The sequence below is a fragment of the Anolis carolinensis genome, chromosome 4, assembly GCF_035594765.1.
Source record: "Anolis carolinensis isolate JA03-04 chromosome 4, rAnoCar3.1.pri, whole genome shotgun sequence".
NCBI classification, from domain to species: domain Eukaryota; kingdom Metazoa; phylum Chordata; class Lepidosauria; order Squamata; family Dactyloidae; genus Anolis; species Anolis carolinensis.
Window position 1 is genome coordinate 217,307,728 of NC_085844.1, and position 18,701 is coordinate 217,326,428.

General features: G+C 44.9%; 1 protein-coding gene across 3 annotated transcripts in view; it reads left to right on the forward strand.

Annotated features, from left to right (window-relative positions):
* Nucleotides 1-18,701, forward strand: part of raly (RALY heterogeneous nuclear ribonucleoprotein) — a 305,333-nt gene that overhangs the window by 104,893 nt on the left and 181,739 nt on the right. The gene's annotated exons all lie outside the window — the stretch shown is intronic.

An 18,701-nucleotide genomic window follows, 5' to 3' on the forward strand; every position in this document is an offset into this window, starting at 1 on the left:
TTAGAGACAGTAAAAACAAATATGATTGAAGGGGAAATTGATTATTACATTTTGAAGGGTAACTTGGGAGTTTTGTAGATCATTTTATGTTTTAAAATTTTATGGTGGTAGAACTGATGCCATATGTGTGTGGTTTTTTGAAGCAAATCTCTCTCTAGTTTCTGGCATAATGATTACTATATTGAGAATGGCCTCTCAGGAACCTCAGAATGACTATGAGCTCAGTCATAGTATCTAATCACAGATTAATCCAGGCTCTAATCACTTGTCTTAGGCATTTATCATACGTATCACATCATCCTGTCCTCCTTGGATTAGTATTGTATTCCATAGTATTTTAAACTGTGGCCTGTCTGTGACCTCCTTAACACCCATGGAGTGTGAGAAAAGTGAGCAACCTTCAGAAAATACATTTCAAGGGAAGGATAAATAGGGAAGTGAATGAACAGTTCTCCAGCCACCTTCAGTCAAACAAATCACGCACCTTAAATTAATGGATTTCATATCTCCACAAATCCTAGCAGATGAACAGAAAGATTTGCTCACATAATGAAGTCAACAAAAGGTTAAGCAGATGGGCAGGGAGTTGATAATATTTCTTTTCTCAAGAACCATGAGGTCTTTGGTCATGGGAAGAGGACTTTCAGTGAAATAACAGACTTTTGTAGAGCAGCTGCAAACATATAATTTGCTCTTCAGGGTGTCAGCTGATGTCATAAGCCAAAATACTGCAACTTTAGAAAGAGACATCCTAAGCATTGTTATGTGAGGCTAATCCTATTGACCTCCGAGTCAGCTATTTATAATCTAACAAACTATCTTTGACTCCAGCAAAAGGGTGTTGTACATAAGATGACCGTGAGTTCATTCAAGGTACCTGGGTTCCTTTCTATAGTACGCTTTTGCTTCTTGAAAATATAGTTAAATAAATACAACTTATTTTCCCTCCCACAGTTTCAATCAATGATCACAACAATTACTTCTCCCTCATCTTCTTAAATATAAATAATTGTGCTCCCAATTGTTCTAAACATTCTGTTGCTGTAATAGAAGTGTTTATCTTTTCATCATCTTCAAAAGTAATATAACAGAAATAATATTTTAGTTCTAAAGTGTTATTTGCAAGCTATGGCACTTGAATGTCAGATGGAGCACACTGATAGTATTATTTAGTAGCTTGGGTACCCAGTGATGCCTGGGTTATTTGAAAATGGGCATCGTTTGTTTTTGGATGTTAGATAATATCAGTTTGGTAATATGTTATGCTATTTCTTAGAAAAAAAACTCAGTCTTTCCTGTTATTTTTTATGAATGCTCCCATTAGAAAATGCATAAGGATGTGGGTGAACTACAATTCCCAAAAATCTTGGGCCAATCTTCCCCAAATTCCCCCAGTATTCACAGTTGGCCATGTTGGATCTGCGTGCCAATTTGGTCCAGAACCATCATCTGCTGGGTGCAGTGTTCTCTGGATAAGAGTGAACTACAACTCCCAGATTCCCAGGGCAATCACCCCAAAATCATGCCAATATTCATAATTGGCCATGTTGTGTCTGTATGCCAAGTTTGATCCAGATCTGATTTTGGCTGGGTTCAGTGTTTTCTGAATACATGTGAACTGTAACTTCCAGATGCCAAATTCAATCACCCCAAACCCCGCCAGCATATAAAGTTGGCCGTGTTGTCTATGTGGCAAGCAGGGCTGGCCCCACTATGGAGGCCACGTGAGGCCTCCGCCTCGGGCGCAGGTCCGGGGGGGCGCCGTCAGGCTGGGTGGGAGGCGGGGCACCGCCCTGGCGGTGCCCCGCCTCCCGCCCAGTGCGCCCTGGCCCGTCTGGCCTTTTCTAGCTGGCCAGACTGCAGCGGAGGTCCCTCTAGGCCACAATCGCGGCCTGGAGGGACCTCCGCTGCAGTCTGGCCAGCTAGAAAAGGCCAGACGGGCGAGCGGGAGTAGCGTGGGAGGCGGGGCCAGGGCACGCTGGGCGGGGGGCCAGAGCTGGCCCCGCCTCCCACGCTACTCCCGCTCGCCCGTCTGGCCTTTTCTAGCTGGCCAGACTGCAGCGGAGGTCCCTCCAGGCCGCGATTGCGGCCTGGAGGGACCTCCGCTGCAGTCTGGCCAGCTAGAAAAGGCCAGATGGGCCAGGGCGAATAGTGTGGGAGGCGGGGCCAACTCTGGCCCCGCCTCCCACGCTATTCGCCCTGGCCCCGCCTCCCACGCTGCGTGGGAGGCGGGGCCAGGGCACGCTGGGCAGTGGGGCGGGGCCAACTCTGGCCCCACCTCCCGCACTATTCGCCCTGGCCCCACCTTCCACGCAGCGTGGGAGGCGGGGCCAGGGCACGCTGGGCGGGGCCAGGGCATGGGAGGCGGGGCCGGTGGCGGGGGCGCTTTTCAGCACCCCCGCTTAACATTAAAAATTATCTCCGGCCGGCCCTGGTGGCAAGTTTGTGCCAGATCCATTTTCAGCTGGGCTCAGTGTTCTCTGGATAAGGGTAAAATACAACTCCCATATTCCCAGGACAATCTTCCTGAAACACCTGCCAGGATTCACAGTTGGCCATGTTGCAAATTTGATTCAGATCTGTCATCTGCTGGATTCAGTATTCTCTGAATAAGGGTGAACTATAATCCTCTGATGCCAAGGTCAATCACTCCAAGTTGGAAGCATTGAGTCTCCCCGGGTGAGAAGGGTGGGGTATAAATGCTGGAAATAAATAAAGAAATTGGGCCTGTATGCCAAGTTTGGCCCAGATCCATCATTGATGGGGCTGAGAGCGCTCATGAAATACAAGTAAACTATAGCTCCCAGAGTTAAATGTCAATCACCCCCAAAGTCCACCAGTGTTCCCAGTTGACCATGTTGAATTTTGTGTGCTAAGTTTGGTCCAGATCTGTCATCAGATGGGTTCAGTGTTCTCTGAATACGGGTGAACTATAACTCCTGGATATCAAGGTAAATCACCCCCTAACCCGGTCAGAATGCAAATTTGGCCATGTTGTGTCTGTATGCCAAGTTAGTTCCAGGTCCATTGTTGGTGCGGTTCAGAGTGCTCTTTGATTGCAGGTGAACTATACATTCCAGTCCCTACAACTCCTATAAATCATGGTAAATTCTCCCCAAACCTCACCTGTATGTTCAGTTGCTGATCAATTACTGTGTTTGCTGTGTGCCATAGGAAAGGGTAGGAAAGGGTTAAGAGGGAGGCAGTGGGCAGGGTCAAGCAAATGGAAGAGAAAGGAACACTGGATGTGCTCACTGTAATCTGCAGTGTCCTTGGAGAGAGTGACTTGGTGGCTCCTGAGCACTGAAAACTATAGCCTGTTTGTGGAGGCCAGAGGCTATCTGTGTGAACAAACACCCATGCCACATATACATATACAGATTTTCACTTATTATGTGTATAGATACCTTTTCTTTTCCATATAATTAATAATCCCTCACCCCATAGGAAGAAATAGCTGGGATGATACATAGTCGTGCATTGAGAAAGACATTTCATAGTAAAACCCAGAAATTGTCGGTTAGTTCTGCAGCAGTCAAAAGAAATTGGGGTTAAATCATTTAGAAAGTAATGTCTGGTCTTTTTAGAAGAATATACACAGTGATGTAAACAACTGATATTTCATTTTGCCAGTTCTCTGATTTTCAAAAACCCTTTATTCATTTCCAGGATTAAATAAATGTTGAAACACAACCAGAATCTTGCCGAGGTGGTCTCAGGCAAAGTATTGCCCATAGTTGTCTGAGCTGCAAAGAAGTAGCTAACAAAAGCCTGCATTATTCTTAGGCAGAAAAGTAAATGATGCTCTCAGCCTGTTCATTCATTTGGCAGTTAACTGTGGCTTCTGCTTCATCAATTTTGAAAAAAGAAAGGAAGACAATGAGTTCCACTTGCTGAATGAGAAAATGAGGGGGAGTAGTAAAAACATTTAGAGGACAATAATGCAAATATTATCAGTGTGTTTGGGGAATAGAGAAATTTAGTGCTTTGAACCATAAACAAGATCAAAGAATAAAGCATGGTGGGTAATATTTTCTCCAACTTACTTTGCAATCTGTCAGCTTGTGTATTCAGAGACCAGCAGAATAAAATGACAGATTACCCCAGTAAAGCCCTTCTTAACCTATCCTGCAATAAATAAACAGATCAGAAAACTGAAATTCTTGGGACCTTTTCACATTGCATAGTTATAGTAGTATGATTCCACTTTAACTGTTGTGGCTGCATCCTATGGGATGCTGGGGTCTGTAATTTCATGAGACACAAAAGCTCTCTAGAAGAGAATTCTAAATATCCTTTCCTAAAATGCAAATCAAAAATTCTATTGGATAAAATTCTATTGGCGGTTAAAGTGAAATTATACTGCTATAACTGTCTACAACTGTCTATAACTGTCTAATTCACCCATGCAGTACAATCCTAAAATGTAGCTGAGTGGGAAAACTTCCATATGGCAAGGATGTTCTCCAGATCCATGCAGTCTTTGATCATGAGATGAGAAGTATCATGCAATTAGTAATAAATTGTTTTCAACTTGAGGCTATCTGGCCTTTGACACACACACACACACACACACACACACACACAAACTTGAAAAATCCCACTTCCAACATCCAAAAAAAAGGGGGGGGAGAGGGGAGTTTTTCAGCTACTAAGCTGCCTCTTAAATCTTCTGGTTGAATGTTAACATATATAAATAAGAAGTAGTAAACTTACCTTCATTTGAGGAAGTTCCCAATATTCACTCTTCATTAAAGTTGATTTATAATGCTGATGGAAGGACGTTTTATCCTGGCTATGTAGCTGAGACAATATTTTCATATAGACTAAACACTTTATTGTTGCTTTTTGGCCCATTTTTCCTTTTCAGGACAGGGCCTGCCAAATGCCATCAGACAATACTGGCTTGAACCCACCCCTATTTCTCCCAAAGTGGTGAGAAAGTGTGGCGAGATGCTTCCTCACCCATGATGGAGAGGTAAAAGGGTTTTGAGTAGCTCCAATGGAACTACCCTCATTTTTGGCGCCTTTCCCCCAGCTGATGGGGGAAAGGCCAATGTGTTGCTGCTCTCGTAGAATCATAGAATCATAGAATAGTAGAGTTGGAAGAGACCTCATGGGCCATCCAGTCCAACTCCCTGCTAAGAAGCAGGAAATCGCATTCAAAGCACCCCCGACAGATGGCCATCCAGCCTCTGCTTAAAAGCCTCCAAAGAAGGAGCCTCCACCACAGTCCGGGGGAGAGAGTTCCACTGTCGAATAGCTCTCACAGTCAGGAAGTTCTTCCTGATGTTCAGGTGGAATCTCCTTTCCTGTAGTTTGAAGCCATTGTTCCGTGTCCTAGTCTGCAGGGCAGCAGAAAATAAGCTTGCTCCCTCCTCCCTATGACTTCCCTTCACGTATTTGTACATGGCTATCATGTCTCCTCTCAGCCTTCTCTTCTGCAGGCTAAACATGCCCAGCTCTTTAAGCCGCTCCTCATAGGGCTTGTTCTCCAGACCCTTAATCATTTTAGTCGCCCTCCTCTGGACGCTTTCCAGCTTGTCAACATCTCCCTTCAACTGCGGTGCCCAAAATTGGACACAGTATTCCAGGTGTGGTCTGACCAAGGCAGAATAGAGGGGGAGCATGACTTCCCTGGATCTAGACGCTATACCCCTATTGATGCAGGCCAGAATTCCGTTGGCTTTTTTAGCTGCCGCATCACATTGTTGGCTCATGTTTAACTTGTTGTCCACAAGGACTCCAAGGTCTTTTTCGCACACACTGCTGTCAAGCCAGGCGTCCCCCATTCTGTATCTTTGATTTCCATTTTTTCTGCCGAAGTGAAGTAGCTTGCATTTGTCCCTGTTGAACTTCATTTTGTTAGTTTCGGCCCATCTCTCTAGTCTGTCAAGATCGTTTTGAATTCTGCTCCTGTCTTCTGGAGTGTTAGCTATCCCTCCCAGTCTGGTGTCGTCTGCAAACTTGATGATCGTGCCTTCTAACCCTTCGTCTAAGTCGTTAATAAAGATGTTGAACAGAACCGGGCCCAGGACGGAGCCCTGCGGCACTCCACTCGTGACTTCTTTCCAAGATGAAGACGATGCATTGGTGAGCACCCTTTGGGTTCGTTCGCTTAGCCAATTACAGATCCACCTAACCGTAGTTTTGTCTAGCCCACATTTTACTAGTTTGTTTGCCAGAAGGTCGTGGGGGACTTTGTCGAAGGCCTTACTGAAATCCAGGTACACTACATCCACAGCATTCCCTGTATCGACCCAACTCGTAACTCTATCGAAAAAAGAGATCAGATTAGTCTGGCATGACTTGTTTTTGGTAAATCCGTGTTGACTATTAGCAATGACCGCATTTGTTTCTAAGTGTTCGCAGACCACTTCCTTAATGATCTTTTCCAGAATTTTGCCTGGTATCGATGTGAGGCTGACCGGATGGTAATTGTTTGGGTCGTTCTTTTTTCCCTTCTTGAAGATAGGGACCACATTCGCCCTCCTCCAATCTGCTGGGACTTCTCCTATTCTCCAAGAACTCTCGAAGATAATTGCCAGTGGTTCTGAAATAACTTCCGCTAGTTCCTTCAGTACTCTTGGATGTAGCTGATCTGGCCCTGCGGACTTGAATTCGTTTAGAGCGGCCAGGTGTTCCTGGACAACTTGTTTCCGTATTTGTGGTTGGATTTCTCCCAATCCTTCGTCCATTCCATGTTGCTGACGTTGAAGATGGCTTTCTTTTTGTGAGAAGACCGAGGCAAAGAAGGCATTAAGCAGTTCTGCCTTTTCCCTATCCCCTGTCGCCATCACCCCATCTTCTCCTTGCAGTGGCCCTATCGCCTCCTTTTTCTTCCTTTTTCTACCAACGTAAGCAAAAAAGCCTTTTTTGTTGTTTTTTATGCCCCTGGTGAGCCTGAGCTCATTTAGCGCTTTAGCCTTGCGAACCTTTTCCCTACAGGTGTTGGCTATACGTTTTAATTCTTCTTTGGTGATTTCTCCCCTTTTCCACTTCTTGTGCATGTCACTTTTGAGCTTTAGCTCAGTTAGAAGTTCTTTGGACATCCATTCTGGCTTCTTTGCACTTGTCTTATTTTTCTTCTTTGTTGGCACTGTTTGCATTTGCGCCTTGAGTATTTCACTTTTGAAAAACTCCCATCCATCCTTAACTCTCTTGTTTTTGCTCTTTCTCTCATCTGATGGGGACAGGGACAAGACATTAACTCACTTTGTTCAGTTGTCCCCATCTGATGGGCAAAGGAGGGAGGGCACATGGAATGTCCCTCACAATTGCTGGTGAAACGGAGTAACGTGTGAAGAAGTCCTAAGATAGTGACTGGAGCCTCCATCTTATCTGTGTCTGTTCCTTCCTTTGGAGCTCACAGATCACAAATTAATGGCTCAAATGGATGATCCTCCATTGTATTTTATACCTATAGGACATTCCTGCTGGTTTTGGAGCCTCAAAACCAATTTTTATCTGCTAAGTGCTTCTCCCCCACCATGAAAGGTAGTGAGGGAGAACTTTCACTCCTAGGGATGCTCCCAAAGTCCAAGATATTAGAACTGTTTTTGATCATTAATTGTAAGAGTTAGCAATAGTTAGCAATATATTATTCACTGGGCAGGCCTTTTTGGGTGTCTCGTTGAAGAATATAGACAAGTTGGAGTGAGTTCCGAGAAGGAGAATAAAGTGAATAAAATGTTATGAAAAATAAAATTTATGAGGACGGATGGAAGGAGTTGGTGAAAAGAAGATGGAAGAGTGACATGCTTGCTCTCTTTAAATATCTCAAGGTGTGCCACAGGGAGGCTTTCCGCTACCTCAGAGGGTAGAAGAGAGGGTTTGAAGTAACAGGAAAGTAGATTTTGATTGAACATTAAACGGAAGTTCCTGACATCTACCTGCTAGGATGCTTACTCTGGAGAATCCAGCATTGGGCAGAGGATTGGATCTGATGGACCATAGGACGCTTTCCAATCCTATTATTCTATTAATTCATTGGAGAAAAATGAGTATTATATGGTAGACAGACAGATATCAATTCACAATGGCAGTACCAATAATTCCTTCATTTGCAGTTTGAGACTCATCCAGACCATTGTCACAAGTAAATTTTGTATGAATAATTAACCATTAACATTAATTAGGGATGTAGCTAAGTAGGGATGTAAATAATAAACAGCATAAGGTGCCCTGTTCAAAATTAGTCATTCATTTGTCTATTTGCATTTCATCACTTTTTGGTTTAAAAATTGCCAAGCTTTATTTTTTTCATAGAAAAATATTTCTAGATGCAAACATTTTTCATAAAACAATGTGGTCTATTTTAAACAAAAAAATTAAAAAGTTTTGAGATGAAGGTCTCAACAAACAAACATCAAAAAAATTCAAAACTCTGATAAACATGTCCTGGGAGAAAAAAAATTGATTTTTTTTTTATTTTCTCTGCGAACATTTTATGAAGATTTGTATCCAAAGGTTTGATTCACATCCGCCATGTTACAGAGGGCACATGGGAACTGAGCTTCAGTGTAAAAGTGTGCTTAATCATTTATCAGTTTCTATCCACCTTGGCAAGCATACAACTAGCATCTCTGTGGATAACTGTAGATAAAAAACCTCATACTTCAAAAAGGAAAAAATAATAGCCTTAGGGACATTTTGCTCCATATCTCTTGGAAATTTAAAAGTAAGGAAGGAAAGGACAATCAAAGTGCTTTGAGAACCAAATTGTATTCTGCTGTCACCTGACTCATCAGAAGACACATGATAAGAAGTGACTGGTGGTAACTTTATAGATGTGACATGTGTGGGAGGCAATACAAAGAAAGAAAGAAAATTATATAATGAGAAAGACAGAATGGACAGGTGCTCTTGGTTGCAAAATGTTCAGTATTTGATTTTGTTTTTAGACAGGTCAACATCTCTCCATAATGGAAAGCACTGCTTGTTTAACCAATGTGCCTCCTTTCTTTAATGTTTTGCTTTTTTTAAAAGCATTCGGAAACTGCAGAAGAATAATGCAGAAGCAGCACATAAAGACTATCTCATCTTGAGTGGTGTGAGACTGGTCGAGCTGATTTTTATTTTCTTAATGGATCCCAGCCTCTGCAGTGTCTATCAGCCTGAACTACATTTCATGTTGACCAAAGACATAGCCATTCCTTTCTGGAATATCAGTATGCAAAGGGATCTTGGGATCTGGAAAATCAGTATGCAAAGCGCCTAGGAGAAATAAATTGGTAACACAAGCTTTTAAAACTAAGTCTAATTCCTCAGATGCAGGTAGTGAGAACATTTGAAGAATTAAACTTAGAGCATATCTAAATGGGCCAAAGACCCTGGGGTGAATGAGAATTGGCTCCATGACATCCACATAAGGGTCCACAGGCACTTAATGTGGGGCACAGGCACTTAATGTGAAGTGTAAAGTCGGGGAATGTTCCAAAGCTTCCCCAAAATTATTAAGCAGCCCCACACTTCAGGATAGGCATGAATAGCTGGACTGGAATGCTTTGGATCAACAGCAGGGATTTCTGTCCATGCAGATGCTCCCTAATCTACGAAAGCTTATGCTACTAAGCTAGGAATAGTGAAGTACTAAGATAGTACTAAGATAGTACTTCACTCTACACATAGTTTTTAAAATTAAACGTGAAAGGACAACAACCCTGAGATGCACACTGATATCAGCATCTAATTTCATATATCTAGACATTATGATCGTGAAGCTACACTGCAATCAGACAAACACATTCTTCTTTTTTGTCTTTGATTAATTGCGTGTTTATTTAGCATTTGTTCTGTAAAATAGGATGAAGTGCAAATGCACTAGAGATTTATTTGCTATTATGAGAAAATGTCAAAGAGAAAAAGAAACCACTGACTGCTAGTACCTAATGAAAGAAAAAGATACTCAACAGTTCAAGGTCAAGGTACATTTTTGTGACTATATTAGAGTGGGTGTGACAGCGCGAGTGGCGCCATCTATATGTGGATCTGTAAGTTGCAAGATTTGAATTGTTGTGTCATTCCTGATTTTGCCTTTACCCTGTAAATGTAGTTGGATTGGTTATTTATATCTGTCAATCAATGTTGTTTGTACCTGTTATATTGCTCACTCAGCTAAATTGTTTGGCTCCACCTCTTCCTGGAGTAGGACTGTGTTTCTTCCTTTTCATTCCACCAGCAAGCTCTCTACCAGATGGACGTGATAGAGAGACTTGGCTCGGAAAGCCCTTGAAAAGTTACCTCTCAGCACCAATTCTGAGGTTCTTACCCTTGGGCCAACCTGAACGACGTTGAGGAGTCTCAAGCGCCTTCATATCAGTCCTTTGGCAACAGAGGAAGACTGTGTCTTCAGACATAGGTCATTGGACTGAGGCTGAGTTTGCTCCGGCATTACCAGCCAGAGAAAGAGGGAACTGGAAAAGCTCCACGGACTTAAAACAATCAAAGACTGTAATGTATATTTTCTTTTTCCCCCTTTGTGAACAATAAACCCAGTTTTTGAGTTATCTTCAGTGTTTTGGTCCTTGGGAGTTCCAGTTTCCCTAAAGGAGGGCAAGAAGCAATCCCCTGGGGAAAGATGTCACGTCCATGCCTCTTTCACTAAGAGTTATAGCCCCAGGCGCGACGGCACAGTGGGCTTTTTTGCCTTTCAAACAGTATCCACTCACCCTACAGTGTCAGCTCACCACAGCCGCTCCTGAATGAACACACAAGACTCTCTGTGATATCACCAGAAACTTTTACTGTAGGAAACATGAACATCAGAAAAGCCAAGAATGGGAGGCTCCGGCCAACCCTCCTTTATATACCCTCCCCCTCATTTGAACAGTCTCTTCCCGCTCAGTAAAATCCCGCGCAAATTCCCCGCCAAGTCCATCAGCCGTTTCTCCTCCGAGTCCTGGGACGCAGGTGTCTTATCAATGTCAGTGACCCTGAAACTCAGAGCCACATCCAGGCTCTAGTAGCAGGGTTCTGACATGGCGTCCTCCTCCCCTTCGTCCTGGAAGGAAAAGATTAAACACAACTATTGTTCTCCGCTGTCCAGAGTTCCTTTATACTTTTTTAACAGGCTGCAATGGAATACCGGGTGTACCTTTCCTAGGTCCTTTGGTAGCCTCAGCTCATAGGTCACTTCGTTTATTCTTTTTGCTACCCTGAATGGCCCTATATAGCGTGGAGCCAATTTCTTGGATGGGAACCCCAATTTCAGGTTTTTTGTGCTCAGCCAAACCAGATCTCCTTCGCCCAATTTGTCCCCCTCTCGGCGCCTACGATCCGCAAAGAGCTTGTACTTCTTTTGTGTTTCCCGCAATGCCTCTACCACGGTTCGCCACCCTTGCTTGATTTTGGCCGGCCATTCCTCGTCGGTCTGGCCCTCCCCTTCCTTCCACTCGGGTAGCCTGGGGAAAGGTGCCACCTCCTGTCCGTATACTATTTCGAATGGGGCACGACCTGTGGCCGAATGTACGGCCCCGTTAAAAGCCATCTCAGCAAACGGAAGAAGGTCCGCCCAATCATCCTGTCTATAATTGGTGTACATCCTTAAGAATTGGCACAGTGTCTGTTGGGTACGTTCGACCCCCCCGTTGGTCGCGGGATGAAAGGCCGAGCTCAGGTTCCTTTCTGCTCCTAACAGCTGTAAGAATTTTCCCCAAAATTTTGCAGTAAATTGGACTCCCCGGTCACTAATTATCTTGTCGGGACACCCATGTAGGCGATATACGTGCTTCACATACAAATCAGCAAGTCTTTCAGCTGAAGGAAGTTTTGGCAGAGCCACAAAGTGTGCCTGTTTTGAGAATAAGTCCAATATTGTCCAAATGTATCTGTGGCCTCTGCTGGGGGGTAGTTCGCCTACAAAATCCATGGCTACGCATTCCCATGGCCTCATGGGCTCTACCACCTTCTGCAATAGCCCCTGGGGCTTCCCCGGTGGTGTTTTTCCCTCTGCGCATAATTCACACTGCGTGACGTACCCCCTGGCGTCTTTCCTCATTCCGGGCCACCAGCATTGTTTGGCCAACAGTTTAATAGTCCTGGTGGGGCCTAGATGACCCGCACCCTTGTTATCATGGTACTTCCTTAACATTTCTCGTCTTAAACATTCAGGAATATACAATTTCTTATTTACAAACACCAAATCCCCACACAATTCTCCCTTTTCTTTGTTTGTTTGTAACCATTTGTCCATTCCATACGCTCGCTTCAACTCTTCCTCCCATATTTCTCCTCCCCCCGTGGAAATGGCAGTACGTTTGTTTTCTTTGGCCGCTTGTGCTCGAGTTAGTACTGCCAGGCCCCATTGCTTATCAAGAAAAATACTCCCTTCAGATTCCTGAATTCCTCCCCCGTGCTGAGGCATCCGAGAGAGAGCGTCAGCGAGTATATTATGTTTCCCCTGGAAGAATCTGAGTCTGAAATCAAAACGGCTGAAATATTGGGCCCATCTAATTTGCTTCGCTGATAGTTTACGAGGGGATCTTAGATACTGTAAATTTCTATGGTCAGTCCACACCTCAAACGGTGTTCCACTTCCTTCCAGGAAGTGTCTCCAGCACTCTAGTGCTTTTAGAATCGCTAAGGCTTCTCTCTCCCAAATCGGCCAGTTTTTTTCTGTATCACTAAACTTTTTTGACAGATAGCCACATGGCTTCAGGTTCCCCCCCTCGTCTTTCTGTAGCAGAACTGCCCCATATGCCCGGTCTGACGCATCGCAATGTAATACAAAGGCTTTAGACATATCAGGGTGCTGTAGGACAGGCTCCTCCGTAAAACGCTTTTTAAGGGCTTCGAAAGCTTCCTGGCATTCTATTGTCCAGGTCAGTTTGGCCCCTGGGGCCTTCACTTTGGCTGTTTCTCCCCTACCTTTAGTCTTTAACAAATCCGTTAATGGCAAAGTGAGGCGCGCAAAGTCCTTGATAAATGTTCTATAGAAGTTTGCGAACCCTAGGAAGGATTGCAGCTGCTTCCGTGTTTTGGGGGCTTCCCACCCCCTCACGTCTTCTACCTTCGCAGGGTCCATCGCCACTCCCTGGGAGGAAATCCTATACCCCAGAAAGTCTATCTGGTCTTTATTGAACTCGCACTTGGCAAGCTTCGCATACAGTTTTGCTTCTCTCAACTTTTGCAGGACTTCCCTGACTAGTTCTACGTGTTGCTCCTTAGTCCGAGATACTAACAATATGTCATCTAAAAAAACAAAGACTCCCTTGTACAACAATGGATGCAACACTTCGTTGATTAATTGCATGAACGCGGCGCCTCCGCCGCACAAACCGAAAGGGAGCACACGATAATTGAATAATCCGAATGCACAGGAGAAGGCCGTCTTCCACCTGTCCTCTGGTTTAATCTGCAATTTATGGTATGCTTCAATTAAGTCCAATTTAGTGAATATCTGTCCCTCCGATAACTGGGCGATCAAGTCCTTCACTAAAGGTAGGGGGTATTTATTTCCAGAACTGATTGCATTCAGGCCCCTGTAGTCAATGCAGAGCCTCAGCGTTTGGTCCTTTTTGCGCCTGAACAACACAGGCGCCCCTAGAGGGGAATTTGAAGGCTCTATGAAACCCCTCGCTAGGTTTTTATCAATGTATTTTCTCAGTTCCTCCTTTTCCCTAGCCGACATTGGGTATATTTTTGCCTTAGGAAGCTCTGCTCCTGGGACTAGCTCTATCTTCACTTCAACTCTCCGCTTCGGTGGGAAACTGTCTGCTTCCTTCTCATCAAATACGTCCACAAAATCCCGATACTCTGGGGGTAATTTATCTGCCAGTTCTGCTATCCTGATAGAGTCTTCCTCCCCCCTTTTCCCCTGCTCTCTCTCCACTTCCTGGCTCCCTTCTTCCAACTTCATCCTGAAGATCATGCTCTTATCCTCCCAGTTGATTTGCGGGTTGGCCTGCCCCAGCCATGGCATGCCTAGTATAACATTATAGCTGGCTATTTGTGATATCACAAATGACACCTTTCCTTCCCAACTCCCTATCTTACACTTTACATCTTCGGCACTGTACTTAGCTAATGATCCCGATGCTGTGGATCCGTCCAACTGCGAAAAAGCTATTGGGGATTCTAGGTTCGTTCTTTCGCATCCCAATCCCTCGGCTAATTCAGGGGAGATGATGTTCCTGGAACATCCACAATCCACAAATGCTTTGCAGGTTGCTTGTTTGCTGCCACTTTCCAGCTGAATGGGGACCACTATCATGGCTTTGTCCTGACTTACCAACCCCCCCGAGTGGTGCCTCATCGGTGGTTCTTCCTCGGCGCGTTTCCCTGCCACGGCTCTTGGTTTGGGCGGGCCTCCGCCTTCCCCTTTTCTCTGCCAGCACTCGGCAGCCCTGTGGCCCAAACGGCCGCACACGAAGCAGCCCCTCCTGCTGGTGCTCACGTTCCCTGGCGGCTCCGTTCTCCTCCCGGCTGGGGTTGATCCCTCCTTCCGGCTCCCCTCTTTCATCTGCGGCCGCTGCTGTAGCCCTCCTCGGTGCCTCCTCGCCTGGGCCAGCGATGTCTCGACGCGCCCCGCCAGCTGAATCCATCCACGCAGTGTGTCAGGCTCATCACGATGCACCGCCCAGGAGAGGATGTCCCGCCTGAGCCCCTCTTTGAAGAGTTCTATCTTTGTCACTGCAGACCATTCCGGCACCTTTTCAGCGAGGCATTGGAACTCCTCCGCATACTCAGATACCGACCTCTGCCCCTGGGAGACGGTCTTCAACTCCTCCCCCGCCCGGATCTGCTCCAGTGGATCTCGGAAACGGGTCTCCAGGGCCCCCATAAAGCGTCGGAGTGACCCCAGACATGGGTCGCGCCGCTCGTGTAGTTGAACGTACCAGCTGGCCGCTCCCCTCTTCAACACTGCACCAATGGCCCGTACCCGGCTGGATTCCGTTCTGAAAGTGTGGGCATTGTCCTCCATATAGCCCCTCACCGTGGTCAGGAAAAAATCCAGTTCAGAGGACTCTCCCCCAAACTCGATCCTTAGTTCCTCTCGTCTCGGTAGGGGTCCCTGTGGTGGCAATCCCCAATCCTCCGCCCGTCGCAAGCCCCCTTGCGGGCCAGTGGGCCCCGCTGCTGCTTCCCTTTGTCCTGTGCCACGCCCGGCATTCGCCAGGGGCACCAGGGTCTCAGTTGGGAGCGTAGCCGGGATTCTCGGAGGCTTTTCCCCTTCGTCGTCACTCTCCTCCACCCGCGTCAGGCTCGTTTGGATCTTGGGCCGGGCACCGGGCTCCTTTCGCATTTCCCTTCCCTTCGGTGCTGGGAGGTCTGCAAAGCCCTGGCTGCTTCCCATGCTCACGTCCCACATTGAGCTAGCCCGGAGTTCCCTTCCTCGCTCCGGCTCCGCCAAAACCGCCAGGCGCTCCATCGCCCTCGACATCACTGCCAGGGTGGTCTCCATCGCCGACATCCTCTCCTCCAGAAACACCATCTTTTGCGGGCCTGGGGAAGGTGAACCTTCCTCTCCTCCGGTGCTGTCTCCCCGCACCACTCCACGCCTCTGGGTTACCCCATTTGGCTGGGCATAAGCGGTGGAGGACGCCAGGGCCGCCAGCTGGTGGAACTCAGCGTCCGTCTCGGGAGTGGCCCTTTCCGACCTTCCTCCTCCGGCGCCCAAGAGCTCTTCATCCTCCACTTGCATGTTACACCTCACCGCTACAGCGGGATGGTGTCCGTATTCTTGGCTTAGTGTCAGCTCACCACAGCCGCTCCTGAATGAACACACAAGACTCTCTGTGATATCACCAGAAACTTTTACTGTAGGAAACATGAACATCAGAAAAGCCAAGAATGGGAGGCTCCGGCCAACCCTCCTTTATATACCCTCCCCCTCATTTGAACAGTCTCTTCCCGCTCAGTAAAATCCCGCGCAAATTCCCCGCCAAGTCCATCAGCCGTTTCTCCTCCGAGTCCTGGGACGCAGGTGTCTTATCAATGTCAGTGACCCTGAAACTCAGAGCCACATCCAGGCTCTAGTAGCAGGGTTCTGACACTACAGTATGGTATAGACATGGCCGTAATCCAGTTTTGTCAAGGAATTCAAAACACTTGTTCATCTTGCCAACCCATAGTCTCATAGTTTCATTGCCAGGACAAAGTAGATGTATGCCTTGCTTGCTGAGACTGCAGTCTTCATCCCGTTGAGAAGTCCTAATAATGTCACTGGGGTGAAATTATTAAGAGACTTAATAACATCATTACTTTTTCCCCTTGTGACTCTACATTTGTCTTGTGTTTGACCTCTACATGGATAAATATTCTGTTGCCAACACTCATTAAGTATAAGCTTTAAGTTCCTATCTACTGATGCAGCAGTTTTTTCTTGCAGAACCCAAACTACCAGCTCTACAGAAGATCCTCAAACCCCACCTAATATCATTTTATTTTATTTTTAAAAATAATTTGGATACAATATAAAGTAATGATAGCCTGTTCCTTGGAGTCTATCTAATCATATATACAAACTATCCATATGCAGGAGAAAAGGATCAGCAAGCTTGGGGGAATCCCAAGGTCTACATAGGAATGTTTTAGAAACTAGGAGGAGAAATTCTATGAGTAGGAAAACTCAGAACAGTCCAGCAAAGGTTTAATAGACACAGAATGTTGATTTATAGTTTGATAAGGAAATGGAAAACTGTCAGGGGTAGACATCAAATGGAATATATTCAAAAAGGATATGGATGAACACCTGACTGGAACTCCAAACAAGCATACAGTATGGCCCATGTGTCTGTGGGGGATAATGGCAAATCCTAATAAAATGAAGAACTTCTTCCAGCAGTTATCATAGAGTTGCTGTAGAGAACCTAGAACATTCCAAGTGCGGTATCTTATCTAAATATTTGCTTGGTTTTCCAGAGTGATTGTACCTTCCAAAGGAAATATGTAATTGAATCACCTTTAATTAACACTCATTTTGTAAGCCATGGCAATTTGATGATCTGTGAAAAAAAGGCATAATTTCTACTAATGTTTACAAAGAACATAATCTTTTCAAAGCAGAGGGCTTTGAAACCTGGCTCTTTCAAAAGGCCTTTGATACTTAATCTGGTGTTGGACTGATCGATCTGCCCAGTTTATAATAGCCCCATTCTTGAGGTGTCGCCAATGCTATATTGCACTTTGTCCATTTTAACTGTGAAATTACCTTCCCCATTTCGGCCCATTTCGGCACATGTTGCACGTTGCCTGGGTTCTATGAATTAGTCTCCAGTGTTAATAGTGTATGTTTTATGTTGATTTTAACGATTGTTTTTACTGTAATTGATGTTTTTATTGGATAACTGTTTTATTGCTGTGTTTTGATATTTGATTGTTTTATTGGGCAAGGCCCCATGTAAGCCGCCCCGAGTCCCTTCGGGGAGATGGGGCGGGGTATAAAAATAAAGTTATTATTATTATATTATATTATAAAGCAGCTTTTAGTGGGCCTGGAACTTGAATATTAATAATCCAAATTCATGTAACATACTCTTTCACTTAATGAATATAGTTAATGAGAACAAAGAAGGGTTCCTTTAAATCACGGGTCCCCGAACTAAGGCCCGTGGACTGGATGGGGCCCTCCAAGGTTATTTACCTGGCCCCTGCCCTCAGTTTTAGACTTAGGCTCGCTCAAAGTCTGAAATGACTTGAAGGCACACAACAACAACAACAATCCTAATTAATTTGACTATCTCATTGGCCAGAAGTAGGCCCACACTTCAAATTGAAATGGTGATAGGTTTATGTTGGTTAAAATTGTTTTTATTTTTAAATATTGTATTGTTCTTTCATTGCTGGGTTTTGTTTTTTGTTTTTTGGTTTTTTTGCACTACAAATAAGACATGTGCAGTGTGCATTGGAATTTGTCCGGTTTTTTTTTTCAAATGATAATTTGGCCCCTCAACAGCCTGAAGGATTGTGGACCGGCCCTCTGCTTTAAAAGTTTGAGAAGCCCTGCTTTAAATGCTCAAAAACAGAGAAATTTTTATTTATTTATTCAATATTTATTCAATTATGCTGAAGTGGAACCAGTATGTTTCTATTCTGATATGGCTCTTGGAGTTAATGTTGCTGAATGGGCTAAATAGCCTAAAGGTACTTTATCTGGTCTAATCTGGGAAGCTAAGCAGTGTTGGCTCTGGTAGTACTTTGGTGGGAAACCGTAACAAATATCAGATACTGTAGGCTATATTTCAGAGGAGGAAATGACAAAACTATCTCTGAATATTCCTTGCCTAAGGGAATCCTATGATATGGCATAAATAAACAGGCACCTTGAAGGCATGCATACAGTAATGTTGTTGCACACCAAAAGGTTGTGTTTCTGTGCACAAACTCCTCACAGTTAAAAGAAATCCTCCTTAATTTAATTCTGTCATGTGGGAAACAGATCTAATGACTTGATCACCTGTTTCTAGTTTGCCTTGGAATTCTTTGTGCATTTCTAATTTTACCCTCTGGGATATGTATCTTCTTGCTAGCATCTGTTTCCCATACTCTTCCATGAACACTGAGACAGATGATTAGTTTAAGAGGGATTCTGCCATGGTTCATAGGCTTCAAATATGTCCAGTCCAATCCACCCGCCCCCTATTCCCCTTTAGGGTATATTTGCAGAGACTGCAATTTTTACAAGGGCAATTATCTTCTTGAAAATTGACTTTTTCAACAGACTGAGAACTGAGTCCAGGAAGCAGATTCCCTTTTTTTAA